The 17,404-nt window shown below is 39.4% G+C and overlaps 1 protein-coding gene across 2 annotated transcripts in view; it reads right to left on the bottom strand.

Annotated features, from left to right (window-relative positions):
* tln1 (talin 1) overlaps positions 1–12,603 on the bottom strand; it is a 107,453-nt gene extending 94,850 nt beyond the window's left edge. The window contains exon 1 of one of the 2 annotated variants that reach the window (XM_067574487.1): positions 12,410–12,603. The gene's annotated coding sequence lies outside the window, so the exon portion shown is untranslated. The remainder of the gene's footprint in view (positions 1–12,409) is intronic. The other variant, XM_067574488.1, reaches the window with a different exon arrangement.
* Positions 12,604–17,404: the final 4,801 nt, after the last annotated feature.

Here is a 17,404-nt window from a genome sequence, read left to right as displayed (position 1 = left end):
AATCAGAAAGTTGGTGGTTCCATCCCCGGATCCTCCAGTCCGCATGTCGAAGTGTCCTTGGACAAGATACTGAACCTCAAATTGCTCCTGATGACTGTGTGTGTGTGTGTGTGTGTGTGTGTGTGTGTGTGTGAATGGGTGAGCATTAGAAACAATGTGGAGCACTTTGGATAGGAAGCGCTGTATTGCTCCTGCTGAGCAGGTTGGCACCTTGCTTGGCAGCATCTGCCATCAGTGTATGAATGTGTGTGTGGGTGAATGTTGGCATTCTCTTGAAACAGGAATCTTCCCATATGCCTTCAAAACAGCTGTTGTTAAACCATTACTAAAGAAACCCAACCTGGATGGTAATGCACTGACCAGTTATAGGCCGATATCCAACCTTCCATTCATTAACAAGATTCTTGAAAAGATAGTTTCAGTTCAAAGAAAACAATATCTTGGAGGAATTTCAGTCAGGCTTTAGAACATACCACAGCACTGAAACTGCTCTTACTAAAATAATCAGTGAGCTCAGAATAAACTCTGATAAAAATAAGGTCTCAATTCTTATCCTTTTAGACCTAAGCGCAGCATTTGATACGATTGACTATGATATCCTAATCAATTGTCTTGAAAAGTGGATAAGTCTTTCTGACTGTGTGTTAAACTGGTTCAAAACATACATCAAAGGGACGTTTTACATCAGTGTTGGAGACCAACAGCTACAAATGGACATTATGACATGAATACTTCATCTCCATGAAAGAAAGAAGAAGACATCAGATAACGTGAGTCAGTTACAGCTTCTCTCTCTCTGTCTCCTTGATTGCTAATTTCATCTCTGATGGTTAAATGTCTCTGTGTGGCTTTTTTGTGTTTTTTATCTCCTTAACAAGAATGCAGCAGAGATCATATAATGTGTTGTGGGTAACGTTAGTTTGCTTGTTGAAGTTACAGTGAGCTGTCTGGACTCACTCATTCATTTATTTTTAATTGAGTGGTTGTTCAGTCACCTGTTGATGTTGTATGATTAGTGAATGAGTGCAGGAGGTCTGGCTGCTTGCTTTTGACAGTTTCTTTAGTTCGTTTTTAAGCTGAGTCATATATTGAGTAATAAGCTTAAAGTAACTAGAATAACAAGTGTTAACTAATGGTGTGACGGATCGTAGCTGATCCATGTTCCGTACTGATCGCCCCCCCACGGTTCGGAAGGCATATGAACTGCGGATTAATTGCAAAATTTAATGTCTCATTTAAGACAAAGTAAACAAACTGCTGTAAGTACAAGTCATGGGCAGACAGCATGTCACTAACAGGGATTTTGAAGAGCAACGATCAAACCAGCATCTAACGGTCCAAAGTGACATTTGAGTTATGTTTACCTGCTGTTTAATGTGCTGCAGCTGAGCAGCTAATTAGCATCTAGCTGCTAACTGATGTTAGCAGTGAACGTTTGTTATCATCAAGTTTTGATGATGTGGACAGAGGCTGTTTCATTCATTGTTTAAAAGAGGAAGGTTTCATGCCTCATATTGCAATAACTGAGCATTAAATATTTTATATATTTTATTTAAACATTGGACATCTTAAATGTTGTTTTCATTTAAGACCATGGGCAAAAGTTCCTTGCTGTTTCTGGCTGTAAGTGTGTTACAGAATAAATAGAAACAAAGTTTTATTTGTCTCCTCCCCTTTTTTTTTCGCTGATCCTAATAATGATCTGATCCGTGACTCAAATCCGTGATATGATCCGAACCGTGAGTTTTGTGTTCATGTTAACACCCCTAGTGTTAACATGTCAGCTTTGTAGACTATATTTTGTATATCGTACATATAGATAAGAGTTTGTAAGTCATGTATTTGATACATGCATTAATACTTTCTGATGTGAACCTACACTTTTAGATCTGTGAATGTTTTTAGTGTTCAGTCTTTCTAGTATTCAGCTCTGATCTGAACCTGTATCACATTATAAGCTTTGTGGTACTTTATATATTTCTGTTTACTAAGAAAATACATAGGAAACACGTGTAAATCATGTGATATGTTGTCTGTTTTTGATGAGAACATAAATTTGTTGTCACAATAGAACAATACTATAAATTTGAATTTCACTTTGTTGGTAAAATGACACATTTGATCCACTCCATGGCTAAAATGAACACTTCTTTGTTTAGAGACATTATGTATATGCTAAATGTCTTTAAAGAAGCAGCCTTTTCACCACTCAGGGGTTTTTGTTTTTGAAAGCAAATTGTTTTATTGGCATATAAAATTGCCCCCCACCCCTCCGATTTCATCAGGTGGGACAATGATATAGTTTGATGCGGTTTGTTGTAAGATTCCATGTTGGTTTTCCTCCTGTCCTCCCCAATTTTTTGAGTCACCAATAGCATATTGTAACACTCAATGCTCAAACTAATTTAAATGATTAAATATCATTAATAATTTGGTGTTCTTCTTGGCCTTCTCCATGGGAAACCAGACTCTGAAACATTTATATTAGGACTGCAACTGACACAGGGCTCAGCGCTAACTTTTTTCCCAAAGAGTACATTTTACCTTGCGAGGCAGCTGGATTCGCGAGATCAAGACATCACAAGATCACGCGAGAATTCATCGTCTTCAAGGCTTCAAGTGATGCACTTGTGTCTGAACTACCAGTGGTTTGGACCAATCAGCATCCTAATTCTCGCGTGATCTTATGATCTCACAAATCCAGCTGCCTCACAAGGTAAGATGGTGATAGACAGATAGTTCATCCAATCACCTGCCAAGTATTTTTTGAAAGTGGCTGCCCTTTTCCAAATTGTTTCCAAGGAGGACTTCTCAGATAGTTCTGTGTAACACACCATCTGGTGCGTCAGGTTAGTACATCTGCTCCTAAATTTAAAAAAATTAGGAGCACACACAGAAATTTAGGAGCACAGTGAAAAATGTTCAAGTAACACAGAGTTTATTAACGAACAATTTATTTCATATATATTTATACTGGCGTGCATGGGAAAACCAGTAGAGCACTATTGAAGAGGAAGTCCCTTGTATCTACTAGAAAAGATTACAGTGAGTTGTAATCTCTACTCACACACTGTGACTCATAAATTATTTTTCTAGTTTGCACATATCCATTTTTTGGGGGAAAATACGAGTGAAATACTTGAACTATAGAGCCCTGGCTGATTTTTTTCTCAGTTAATGGATAAATTGGTCTTGGTCTATAAAACATCAGAAAACTGTCAAACATGCCCAATACAAATACAAGGTTATGTTATTAGATGTCTTGTTTTGCCAAACCAACAGTAAAAACCCAAAGATATTCAATTTACTATAAAGTTAAGACAAGGAAAAGCTGCTAGTTCTGAAATTTGAGAAGCTGAAACCATCAAATGTTTGACATATTTGCTTGAAAACTGATTGAGACAATTAATTGATCAAAACAGTTGCAAAAATAATTATCTGTTGACTGACTTAATTAATCGACTACGTGTTGAAGCCCTAGATTGTACGCTGCCAGTATAGAGCACTGGCTGAAGGGCATGTTCCCCCATCCCCACTAAATTAGACCTTTGTTTGACACGTCTCTATACTTTTTTTTTTTTTTTTTTTTTTTTTAAAATCAACCCAGCACATTCTTCAGCTTCAGCTCACATTATTATGTTGTCCAAATTCCTGTCCTTGTCCTGTCCAAATTTAGCAATATTAGAGTTAATTCAGCCCAGAGTTTGACAAATGAACGTTGGAGTATGACATGTATGCATGCAGTGTGGAATAAAATTAGTGGAAGAACATTCCTAGTCATTAGTGTTGACAAGAGAGACTTGAAAGCCTGGTGTAGAAACAGCAGTTCAGCTCAGGAAACTCCATCCCCTTCTCAGGCCTTCTGAAGCACATACTGTACTGGATTTCTCTGCTGACTGGCTGAAAGTGACTGCTCAGCAGTTCCTTTTTACTATGAAGTGGTGCTGTTCTCTAATGCTTTGTGTTCCACAAAAGACAGGGAGTAAGTCACTGCTGTAACACCATAGCCTTGCTTGTGTGCAGACAAACAGCCACTGTCTAGAACTCAAAGAAAAGCCCACTTGGTACTTCAAGACAATGCACTCCATTTCTGTTTTAAAAAGGAAATAATACCACAACCATTTTCTGGTTGAACAAATAAACCCAGAACACTGAGAACAAGTCCAGCACATGATGTGACTCTCCTTAAACAGCTGAACAATTGAGCTACAGCTTCACATACCATCATATTACTTCCAGATTATATTTTATAGTCATATTTTCATGCACAAGCAGAGGTATTCTGGAGGAAACAGAAAATGAAAAGAAGATGTCTTTGGGAGGAGACAAGAATTAAAGTGTAAAACCCCGCTGTCAACCCTATTGGCTGCCTCTTAATATGACACAATGGGATAATCAACACTGATGATTGACCTATTCTTAAAGCCTGGTTGCCATGGGAGTGAAAGAGTAAGGTTTGAGCTCAGGTTGGTCTTCCTGTGGTATGCATGAATGTGCTCACCATATGTCAAACTTGATCCAAATAGACCTCATTCAAAGTGCACTGAACACCAACAAAAAGAGTCAAAAAAGAAGTAATGCAGAGTCCACTTGGAGCCACACAGACCAGGCACCTGCAGCAATACAACAGGACCTGACCCAAACCATATAAAGATGAACATAGCGAGGTCTGACGTCACCCGCTGGTTTGCATTGGAGCCAGTTTGAAGTCATGTTTGAGTATTTGAAGCATAGATGTATTATAAGAACTGAATACCGGACTCAAAAATGGTGCCTATTCAATCAAATGAGAACTGCTCACCTAGTGCATAAGCCAAAACAGTTTCTAGCTTCCGGATTTACTTCTGGGGGTATGTGGCCCACTGAATATGCGCAGTAGTGTTTCTCCTGCTGGCCCCACCTGTGACCATAGACTTTACATTGGGATGATGTCACAGATTTTAAAATTGATTTTCTAGGCTCGAGGAAAGTTTTACAAATATAAAACCTTCATGGATCAAAAATTAATAATAGAAAGAGTCATAATTGACCCTATTTGCAGTTGCAGGTGTCCTGTCAACAGTTGTACAAACGTCTTTTATATTGGAGGTCTAAGCGGAAAATGCTTTTTGAGCCGCAGGAGAGTTTTTTCACTGCAATACTGTGAGTGGTCTTATTATACATCCATGGTTTGAAGCCCAGAGTTGCTTGGCTCCAGCGCTTCCATTTGGAGCCAGGACCTTCCAAATAAGGAGTGCGAGGTGTTGGTTTTCATGCTCTGGAAACACACCCTGCTACCTCGGACCTAAGCTAACGCCATCTTACTGGGAACATTGAGAAGTACGCCAAAGTTTTTTTTCCCCAGATGGTGAAGTCATGAGCTTCCCTTCTCTGCCTCTGACTGACTAGTACTCGTTGCTTTCATTGGTTGGGTTGGTTAGGTTTAAGCATGAGGCGAGTGAGATTGGTTAGGGTAAGGGTAAGAATATCAGGGTAAGCCAATCAGAGGCAGAGTAGGGTGGGTCATGACTTCACCATCCTGGGAACAAAACAATCACAAACAGTGCACACATGGGCTAACATTAGCTACTTTAGCTAAATTGTGCTAACAGGGCAGGTATTGTGATCGAGTAACATTAAACTTAGTGAAATACTACGACCATTGTCTGACTCAGTGTGAGCCCACACTCAATCACAGCTGTTAATCTATGCCCACACGGCAGACATCAAAGCTACTATGAGTCTTCAAAACTTATTAATGTAGCAATCATTTCCAAAATGACCACCAGCACACTTATTAGAGGGCCTGAATTTAGCATTTGAGAGCATAATGACTCGTTGAAAAAAAATGATTGTCTTAGTATTTCTAGAGAGAAGTTGAGGCTTTTTGAATGGGAGTCACTTGGGGCATCTAGTGGTATTATAAGGTACCTCAGCTAGGGGTATGCGATATGACAATATTACATCGTGAACAATTTTTTAATTTTTTAAGGTGGATAAGACAAAATAGGGAATATGACATCTCAGACAAGAGGAGTTAAGCAAGTAGATGGATGTGTGTCTGTGTGTGGAGGTGCGCAAAAAAATCGATTCACATAAGAATCGCAATTCTATCTCTGCTGATTCAGAATCGATTCAGAAATTCCAAGAATCGATTCACATTTTTCAGTCTTGCCACGATGCCATTTTTTCCTGACATGAATTAGCTTGCTAAATCCCATAAATGGCGCAATGACGCTGCCCCAGACCCAAATCCGGGGGCAAGACGGAAGTGAAGTGTGTGTCATGCGAGCAATGGAGTACCTGACAGAAAAACAAATACAACCTGGTCCATCAGCAATGAAGGCAATCAGAGAACCGGAATCGAATCGTGAGATTTCCTGAATCGTGCACCCCTAGTGTGGAGTATAATGCATGTGTGAGACCAGGGCAATGGTAGTGGGGTTTAGGGGGGTTAGCCAAGATAGAAACATTCATACACAAAGATATTCAAGCCCATACACATACTGGATACACAAAAATATACACATGGTGCATGCATGCAAGTATTCCTCCTCCCTTATATATGGGGTAAAAATAAATATATACATAAATAAAGTAAAGCACTAATAAGCAATTAAAAACAGGGTTAGGGTAGGGGGCATGGAGTCAGCTCATGGCAAAGGCACTGCACCTACATGGTAGGAGTACAGGGCTGCATTATGGGACAGTTCCAGTGCTCTGAGATGCAGAACCCAAAGAAGATTATTTATTATTATTTTTGGTTGAGTGGTTGAAGCCGGGACCAATAGTGAACGATTAAAATGTCTCCACGACCTGCCTTTACAGAGAGATCGTTAGTATCTTTCTACAGTACCCATTATATCAGTTCAGCTCTGTGACTGAGCGCAGTCTGCTAGCAGGAGGCTAACAGCTAACAGCACCAACATGGCGAGTAAATGACCTTCAGCAACAAGGATTTTGAAAAAAAAAACCAAGTTCACAGCAGTGAAAACTATCTGCACGGTTCACATCAGGAGCCCAAACTGTTTGTTTTTAACAGTGAATGCCAAGCATTGTCAAAACACCAGCTCACCAGTCAGCTCACAGATTGAATTCTTGGTATCATGTTTGTGAAATCTACAGCAATTTTAATGTCCTGCTAGGAAGCTCACCTGCTGCACATCATGTTAAATTAACAGCTGGGCTGCAAGTAAACGCCACCATTTAGCGGTTAGCTCGCCTGCTAACTGGTAGCACTAACTTCTGTCATACTGCAAGCTAGCATGATGTCAGCTAGGGCTGTCACAATATCAGATTTTCACAACACAATTATAGTGGCCAAAAGAATTAACAATAACAATATTATCACAATATCTAGAAAATTTGAAAAAATAAAATAAAAAAAATGCTATCAGTCAAATCATCTTTAACTTTGTTTATTGTGTGTTTTGGCAAATGAATTTCACTCAAAATACAAGTGTAGGGAGGTGAACAGAGAATTACCATAACTGTACAAAGTTTGAAAGAAGTTTGAACAAACTGAAGTGTAAGGTTTTTATTTCCACCTGAATATTTTTTTGCAAACAGATGCCTTATAGCTGTGACTTATTAGCTGGAAAACACAATGGGACCACAGCATGGAGCCTTACCTAGTCCAAGTTCAAATTTAATAACGATGCCACAGAAAATGAATATTTTAAACATTTTTTTCTAAGGATATGTTTAGGCGTCTTCCAAAAAAGGTCATTTAGGGACACAAAATAACCTCTGATTCAGAGTAACTGAAGCATAAACACATTATAGTGCTTTGTTCCCTTGTTGAAACTAAACATTGTGCATATAAAAGAATCAAAACAAGTGCTATGGTGGAAAAGAAGTTCATATAAAAAGTAAATCACAGCAAACTATTTATATTTACATAATTTCAATGTTATGGCTTTATAAAAAGCAATAAAGCAGCATATGGTCATTTTCAGAATTTCATTGGCTATTTGAAGTGCCACTCATCGGCAGAATCTGTTCCTGACTCAGTCTTTACATGGAATGCAGACTCTCATTGGCTATTGCAGGCTGTGGACAGGACATGGAAAGACATGTCAGTTGAAAGGTCAGAGTGCAGCCACCATTTTGATACCAAGTTGTGGCTAATGTTTACATGCTAATGCATGTAACGACGGAGAATACGTTCAAAGATTAGGACATCTGCTGGCTAATTTGAAATGATGCAACAGCTGTTCATGGAAATTTATTGATGTAATAATGTGTTTTGGACTAAATATTTTACTGGACTGGATCGACTGGACCTTTGCCAATGCAACAAGACCGTTTTTGTCATCATATCAGTCAGTGGAGTAATATGAGGAATCATAGGTGAGAAGCGTGAATTTTGTAATTGTTTGTTTGGTGGTGGTCTGGTAGAGGTGTTGATTGTACCTGCTGTTGTGATTGTATCTTGACATAGTTTGTATCAATCGAATCACAAGAATCTTAGCTTTCCAAAGATGTGTCACATGAGTACCCACTTAAAGACAGGAGTTGTACACATAGCACAGTTGTGTACTTAACAGTGTGGCAGCCCGTCCACGAGCTGTCGGAATGTTAAGGGGTTTTAAGAGGCGCTGAATTATTTACAGGATATTATCATATGCGTATTATTAACATGATATCAATATTTCATTTTTTAAATATCATAGTTATTGTGAATATCTGTATCGCAACACACCTAATGTCAGCTCAGGTGTACTGTGTTGCTGCATTTTTTTAACGGTAAACATCCTTCCAGTGATCCGAAATGACACACTAATGCTTCTACCCAACATCAACAGTTTGCTTTTCAGCTGTCAAATCCTACACACTGGTCCTTTAAGGTACTTCCGCATTGTCTTTAGCATCAAGCTGTGGTAGTTGCCGCTTGACCCAGACCAAACAGTCAATCTAAGATGGACATGGTCTGATGTAGGTATTTGGCCTACAGGCCAAAAAAGCTCACATAATGACCACACTGAACACAGATTCTCTGGAGAGAGTGTGATCTTGAATTCATAAACATTTTGAAAGAAAATTTTGGCCTGAAGATCACATGAGAGGAAAGTAAAATGGGCCACCAAAGTCAGCAGCAATGTTTCTCTGGGGACCATAAATATCAACAGCACATTTGTGAGCAACCTACTAACTAGGTATCGTGTGTACAAAGCTAACACTCTGTCCTGAGAATGCACTATTAGACAGTTCATAGAGCATCCAAAATGGAAAAGCATGAATGTGCATACATATGGCTACCTGACTATTGGATTCTGATATTAGGATTCAATAGAGCACATATCCTCTAACAGCTTCAGCAAGTCTCACCTCAAACTTTACTGGAAATGAGCAGCACTTCCTCCACCACTGTGTAATAAAAAAATAATCAGACCAAACATCAAAACCACCAACTTCTATTTAATCTCTAAAAAACATCCTTACAGCTCAATATGATCTTTAAAATGAACTACCAGCTGCTTTTATCTCTGGAGGGTCCTCGCTGGCCTGACTGAACTCCCCAGGCATCTGACACAGAATTGGGAATTTGCTCAAGTCTAAAACAAATTATTTCTTGTGCTGGAGGAGTGGCAGCACATGTTGCCTTGACCAAATATGGCTGAGTGAAAACACTACAGTCCAATCTGTGCAGCACACTGGAATGAGAAGTAGGTCTCCTTAACTGGTGTGAGTGTGGGCCATGACACAACGCACTGACACCTATCCAACAGAGCCTTTACTCCAAAGGCTGCATTTGTTTGGCTGCTGGATCAGGTTACTTTCCAAGTCCAGCTGTATGACATACTTGTCACAGGCCACAATGTAACTTTGTATGTAACATCACCTGATGATGACTTAAAATCTAACCTAAATACTGTGGCAGTTTGGAGTCACAGGAAAAGTCCACATTAGGGTAAATTGACATACCATGCTATGTTTGACTAAATAATTATCACATATATTCACATATGTTTGATGATGAGACAATGTGCTGTTAGTTAAGTTTCAATGATTTTGAAGTCATTCAGATCCCCTTGGGAGCATGAATGTGCTTTGCAATCTTCACTTTACAATACCAGACAAGTAGGAATAGAGTGAGGTATGTAATTAAGTACAAATATTGATCATAATCTTATTATTATATACTTTATTTGGTTAGTTTAAACTAACTTCATGCTGTTAGCATGGTTCAATTGCTTTGGCTTTTTCTTCCATGTAATTCATTCATTTTAAATAACAATGTTTGAGATTTTTAAATATATCAATAAATGGCCCTGTACAAAAGGCTATCTATCGGCCATGTTTATCGAGGGCGCACGCCAGAGATTTAGAGCAGGTGCATGCACACCTGGAGCACGCACACCTGGAGCACACTGCAGGAATGATGAGATCTGAGAGAAAGGTCATCTTCTCTTTTCCTCTCAGCAGCATTCAACACAGAGCAGGGACACAGAGTCAACTACTGCAACAAGAAAACCTTTCTCAACAAATTATGAAAAAAGTTTGGTCAGATTTAAGTTCTTTGCAAATGTAATATTATTTTAAAGTATTTCACTATATAGGGATAGCCCTCTCTCCTCTGCCCTTTAAATTGGGCCACCCAAGGTCTGATTTGTCTTCCCCTCATAAGGTTTTTCTTTCTTTAGGTTCTCCGAGGGCCTTTATTTGGTGTTTCTGGCCCTGACTTGATTTTATTTTAAGCTGAAAATCTTGTTTTTGCTGACCACTTGTGGTTAAACCTCTCTGAATGACTCAAGCTCTTCAGAAAAGTGAGGAATATAGTGGTGGAGAGATGGTTGCTGCCATAACAGTTCCTTATATATTACATTGTAATCATTTACTTACACCTACTGTGTGTCAAAGGAAATAATGACATTATAGTACACTCTAGGTACGATGTGCTCCTTGACTGTATATGATGACATGATAGTTTTTCAGTGGCAGGTGATGACTGTGTGCACTGCAGGAGATGCAGAGCGGTCTACAACCACCACAGGGCAATGGTGAAGCTCATAGTGCAAATCACATGGTAGAGGAACTAGACAGCCGCACCAAAACAAAGAGGAAAAAAATCAAATAGACAAACAATGACTACATTTGTACAGAAAAAAGCAAAAACTTCTCACATTGGAGAACCAGATAATGTTTGACTAAGGAACTTGATTTGACTGATCAATTATCAGACTTCTTGTTGTTTCATTTTCTGTTGATCCAGTAATATTTTCAAGCACTACAATACAGTCAGAAGGTAGTCAACGACTCTGCTTTCTGTGGACATGTTGTTTCATCCAGACTTCCCTCTGTGCATCTGACCATGAGAGAATTCAGTAAACTCATCAGTCCACAGTTACACTCACTGTACTAACCCAACCCACTAACCCAACATGATCTATACTTAAAATTCACCAAGAACTGTATCAACATATCATTCTCCTGTCATTCTTGTGTGGCAGCAGAACCAACAATGTGGAGAGAAAATGTAACGTCCTGGTGTTGCTGTGGGACAGAATCACCATGTTTTATTATTATTTTTTGGATTTGTGTGCATGGAGAGACACATCATGTGCCAGCATGCAGAATGCCCTGCAGCACTGACTACAGACTGCTATTAGGCCTCAAAGAATCCTTCCATACGGGGTTCACTGTGGTTGTTGGAATGTTTTCAGATACAAACCTGCCTTTTAGCCTTCTGACAGCAGTTTACTGCTCAAAGTAAACATGTCTCCAAGCAAATTCCTCCACTGTGTCGCACGCCACATCACAATGGTGCGAGAAGTGACACCCGGAGGCTATTCTTTCTTGCGCGTCTGCACAACACGCCCAACACTCAGCTTTGTTAAACCAGAACTAAAAGTGATATAAGGTCATAAATGAGCCAGTGTGAGCAGACTACACAAGCTGAAGCTCGCAAACTGAAGCTAAACGCCAGCTGTACAGCCAAAGGGTAGCTGGTCTCAAGACAATAACTTCTTTAATATACGGAAGTATGACAGACTGAGCAACATGATTTCTCAACTCAACGCGCGCGCGCGCACACACACACACACACACACACACACACACACACACACACACACACACACACACACTCAAAATGCCAGACGGCCTAACTTCTACGGAGGTCTTGATGAGTCGCTGGAACAGTGAGCTGGAGCCACAGATAGTTCAGCTAGGTATGAGGGGGGAAAGGGAGGTTTCGCTACCCGCTTGTTCTTAGCACGTCGCTTCCTATCTGTGTTAACTAACTAACTTACACAACCAGTGACTTTTTCACATACACGGTAGTTTGAACTGCTTCCGTATATCGGCAGTCCTGTGTCTGCGTCTTTTAACGAAGTTTTCTTCTTTCCACATCGAGTCTCTGGTGACGTCAAGGACGTCTTGCTAGAATGGTGGAAACTTCTCAAAGTTAGAAAACCTTCAGTCTGACCTGAGCGCGTGAATCCACTTCCGCTTCCACTTCTTGGACTTTGATCACCAAAAATGTTGTCGGTATTTCAATAATCCCCGACACAGAGCAAAGTTTCAGCAAGGGGAAAGGCCAGATAGCGACTTTTTCTTAGTTCCCCTCCCTATCCGCTCTCAGCAGTGCTGCTGCTAAACTCCACCCTGGCTGGCTGCGTTGCCGTGCCGCGGGGCGGTGTCGCACTGTGTGGAGATGCACTGCTCCTCTGAACCAGGAAGGCTACAAGCGTCAGAGGAGGATAGATAGAAAGGATTATTATGAATACATTCCAAGAAAGATTTAGGGTAGAAACTATACACACAGCACATTGTGTTTTTATGTTATTGTAATCAAGATTAGTGGTTTACTGTAACTAGTGGTGGTGAAAATATGCAGGTCGCTTAGAAATAGCAATACCGCAACCTAAAAAACTTAAAATGAATAAACGTATTGATTCAAATGTGTAGTATCAAAACTGAAATAATGGCTATAAGGCTGAGCATGTGTAGGATTTGAAAGGTCATTACTTTTGCGTCATCTGGTGGTAATGATGGGTAGGCGCTAACAGCAGCAGAGCAACAGTTCTCATTGAACGAACCTCTGCGTATTCACATAAGGGTCTTGCGCTGCGCGTTCTGCGCTGGTCGGCGAAGTATTTACCACCTCTGATTATCACTGAATGCTACTGCACAGGCTACCTCCATTCAGTTTGACTGTATGCCAGAGTGACGCACTATATGTATATAAAGTAACGTCATTTTTAAAAAAAAAAACATTTAATATTTATCTCAGCACTCCCTGCACTCTTCATTTCTCTGCACTATTTGCATCCTGTGCGTAGTTCACAGAAACAGTTTCATCTGTATATAGTCATTCCTTGTGTATCTTTTTGAAGATTGTTGTGTAAGTACACTGAGAGCCACTAAACCAGAATCAAATTCCTTGTATGTGTAAAAATACTTGGCCGATAAAGGTGATTCTGATTATGAGAATTGGTGATATAAACATCAGCACTGATAATCCCTATTTAGTACCCTACTTGAAACCGTTGGACTGTCGGTGGACCATCCATCTGTTGAGGAGGGGTATTGGTAACAACTCTTCTTCAACTCTTATTAGGGATGGAGGACTTGTATTTTTCGGGTGCATTTCAGCCTAGGGATATGTGTAGGCTCAGCAGTTTCAGCTAGTGGGCTTAAAGGTTCCTCAGGGTTGTTGGTAATCCCCAGAGGTTGGTTGATCGTAATGGGCTGCAGGTGGAAGGAATGAAGGGGCCAGAAATTCAGTAGTGGTTGAGGTGAGGGGCTGGGGTTTGGCTTGCTGCTGATTGCTGACTGGAGGACAGGCTGCAGGGGGTTGGCAGTGCGGTTTAGGGGATAAGGACTGAGGACTGGAGAGTCTGATGAAGCTTCCCCTGGTGTCCAAGAACATCTTGCTGGGCTCCAGGTTTCCTCAGGTGTCCTGGAGTCCTTTGCTGGTTAATGGAGTCCCCCACTGGGGCCCAGGAGGCTCATTCACTCGTCCACAAGCAATCAACAAGCATGTCCTCCTGGATCACTTCAAACATAAAATCTGAGGGTTACTGATGCTGTAAAAGTTAGCATCATCTTTGGCAAACAAAGCAACTTGGAAAAACACTGCAGCCATTGCAAGTTAGACAAGAGATTCCAGTAAAGCTGGGCATAAACGTAGGCATTAATCTTTAATCTTCAGATTCACTCTCACATTTTTAAAGAATATTTATGTTATAATTATAAATATTTATTCATAATTCAGAAATAAATAAGGCTGGACAAGCCTAGACATTCACAGGTTCAGTTTTTTTAGTTGTGTCTTAAAAAACGACTGTGCGTCAGGTGTCCATATGAACAGTGAAAGAGGTTTTTCTTGCCGTAATCATTCCTCCTGTTCATACTGGTTATTAAAAGATCTCCTTTAAATGGGCTTTCAACGTAAATGATGGTTGGCAAAATCCACAGTGTGTCCACACAGTCATTTTATGCAAAAATGCATTTAAAAGTTGATCTGAAGTTTATATGAGACTTCAGCAGTCTGAGTTAGTCATATCAAGTGGATATCTGCCACATTTAGCTTTTTAGCATCAAAATTCAAGATTTAGTTTATTGTCATTCATGCAAAAAAATGAAGTGCTGTTCCTCCCAGCCCACAGCAGTGCAACAACATCAGAAAGGATAAAGATATACTGTATATCTAAAAATTCCCTTAAAAATGCTGAAAACATATAAATCCCAAGAGAAGAAAAACAAACAAACAAAAAAGAATGAGCAGTTAGCAGCACAGTGCATTAAATAACTTGAGCCAGACTACTGCTGCTGCATAGAAATAAAAGCAGATTCTTAAAACATGTTTTAATTGCTTAGCGGTGAATATGCTGCAGATTAAAAATTGCCCACTCCTGTCAGGCATATTTCCAAAGTACACTTGGCAGTGTAAGCAGCTCTGGTTTTCTTTCCTCATCTCAAACAGCTGATGCAGTGGCTACACTGTGATCAATTGACCACATCAAAACAGACAACTGATGCAAGTTCAGAATGTAGTGACATAAATCTTTCCTCAGTGCTGCTGATGTACACAGATTACTCTTGACATCTAAATTAATTCAAATAAATAATTTAATTTGTTGTTGAATATATGGCCTGAAAATAAGTTCTTTTGGGTCACTTGTCAGATGTGCAGCTCAATAAGCCCAATGGGAATCTTCTGAAAATGCAGAAATGCTCCCCTCATGTGGTTCAAGTCAGGTAAGGGGACTAACACGAAAGGTACCATCAAGATGTTTTATAATGTGAAGTACTGCCACCACCCAGGGCCAATCTGACCTTTTCTGGGGCTCCAATCGGTGAAATAATAATGAGAGAAGTTGTCCTAATGATAGATTCAATAAAGCACTGAGTGTGGTTAAATCTGTTAACAGAAAAACTCTTCTTGGTTAAGAATCATTGGAAAGGAAAATAAGTGGTGATATGAACAGAATCATATTGGATTTATAGGTTAGATGCTGTGAACTGTGCAGGTTTAAATGAGGGGACCTTGCTTTTGTGTTGGAAGTGTTTACTTAGGTCATGGGACACTACACCTTCTGACTCAGTCTTCTAATACAAGAGTGAGCAGATGTAGCAGTCATGAGGACTCCACCATAATGTATTTATGGATATTTATATACAGCTTTTATAATGCTCTGTGGATTTATGCAGTATCATCTATTGTCTAGGTTCTAAAGTATGTCATTTTGCCTTACTGGAAGAACTCTAAAGAAGATGGTCTCTAGTTCTATTGTCGTGATGAGCTGCAGATTCTTCTGTGATCGTATTCACAAATGATCTCCAAAATTTTGAAGGATTCATGCCATCCCCTGAATCGTCACTTTCAGCTCCTGCCTCCAGGAAGATAGTATAGAGTCCCCTGTGAAAAAAAAAACATCTACAAAAAAAATCATTCATCCCACATGCCATACATCAGTTCAACTGGTAATTGATGGACATGACAATATTGTTTTGAACCCCATGTACCTGGCACTTTACCTCCTAAGTTGGTTATGTTATTTTAAATTATTTCTAGCAATTTATACCCTCCCTTTTTTTTTTTACAAAGTTGCATCTAATGTATAAAATCTTTTTTACTTAATGTTTTTGTAATGTATGACGTGAATGATGTGATACTGATGTTGATTGTCATGCATGCTAAAGATGAATTTCTACTTTTGTGCGACAAAGATGGACAATGAAGTTGTTTTAATTTTGATTTGATCTTATCTTACCACTAGGGGCCCTCCTAAACAACACTAAAAGTTCCTAGTTTAGAGTTTTGTCTTAAAAGAGGGTTCATGGTCGACCCTGACTGCTGATCACTATAGTCTTGTGAGCAGTATTCAGACCAAATCAGGTGGTGCGGCGAAAACGCCAGTCCTCTCATTCATTTGAATGGAGACTAATATTTTATATATAGTTTAATAAATGTGTAGGTGACAAGATGGAATCTCTTCTGCAAAATATCTTAAGTCATAATGTCTGTATTTTTTGTTTCTTATTACTTATTTTTAATTACTTAAAAGTCTGTGTATCTGCTATACAATGAGAGGAATTGGATTTAGAGCTGTTTCACGGCAGTTAATTGAATATATTGTATAACAATGTTTTCATTTATGTTCACTAATTTTTTTGTATCCTCAATTGTGTTGGATTTTCTTTTTGTTTTCAGGTTATGGGGTGTGTATATGGTGCTATATGACTTTGCTGCATCTGCAGTATATATGTTTACAGGTTGTAGAAAAAGCAATAAATATTTGAGCACAAAAAAATTTGCTAGTGGCCTCCTGCTGGGACTGATACTGAGTCCACTCAAAACCATTACTGAGTCTCTCATTGTTCATATTTGAACACTAATTTTCTTTTAATGTTTGGAAACATGACGGTGGCAAAAATATGGATCATTTCTGAAACCATTTTTGGCTTTCATGATTATGATTATTGGTGGCAAAGTAATGAAAAACACAGCACATGCTGAATGTCCATTTATTCTTGATCTCTACATGTTTACACAAACAGGATAAAATTTATCTGGTGAGACATCCATTCACTCATATCTACAAAGCATAAATAATCTTACAGTTTGTACTGTACATTACCATCAAAATTGGTAAAGATCATGTGACCTCTGAGACTGGCCCTACAAACATATAGCACAGATGTTACAATCACACCAGCAACACCCACGGTGTATGTGTGTGTGTGTATGTGATGCTGGTGTGAGTGGGGCTTGGCTACAGAGGAACCAACTCTGACTGTACAATTAAAAAGAATATCTGTACATTATTAGGAGAAAAGCTTTGTCTGTTTACAGTTCATACATGCTTATTGTAAGGCTTCTCAAGAACATAGTCACCTGACATCAACTGTCCCGACTCCTCTGAACCCTGTGTGCAAGTCTACAAGTCTGTCGAACCACCAACAGGAACACACC

This window comes from Thunnus thynnus, chromosome 19 (genome assembly GCF_963924715.1).
Source record: "Thunnus thynnus chromosome 19, fThuThy2.1, whole genome shotgun sequence".
Lineage (NCBI taxonomy): Eukaryota > Metazoa > Chordata > Actinopteri > Scombriformes > Scombridae > Thunnus > Thunnus thynnus.
The sequence above is the reverse complement of the archived record's forward strand: the minus strand, read 5'-3'. Positions and strand labels throughout refer to the sequence as shown.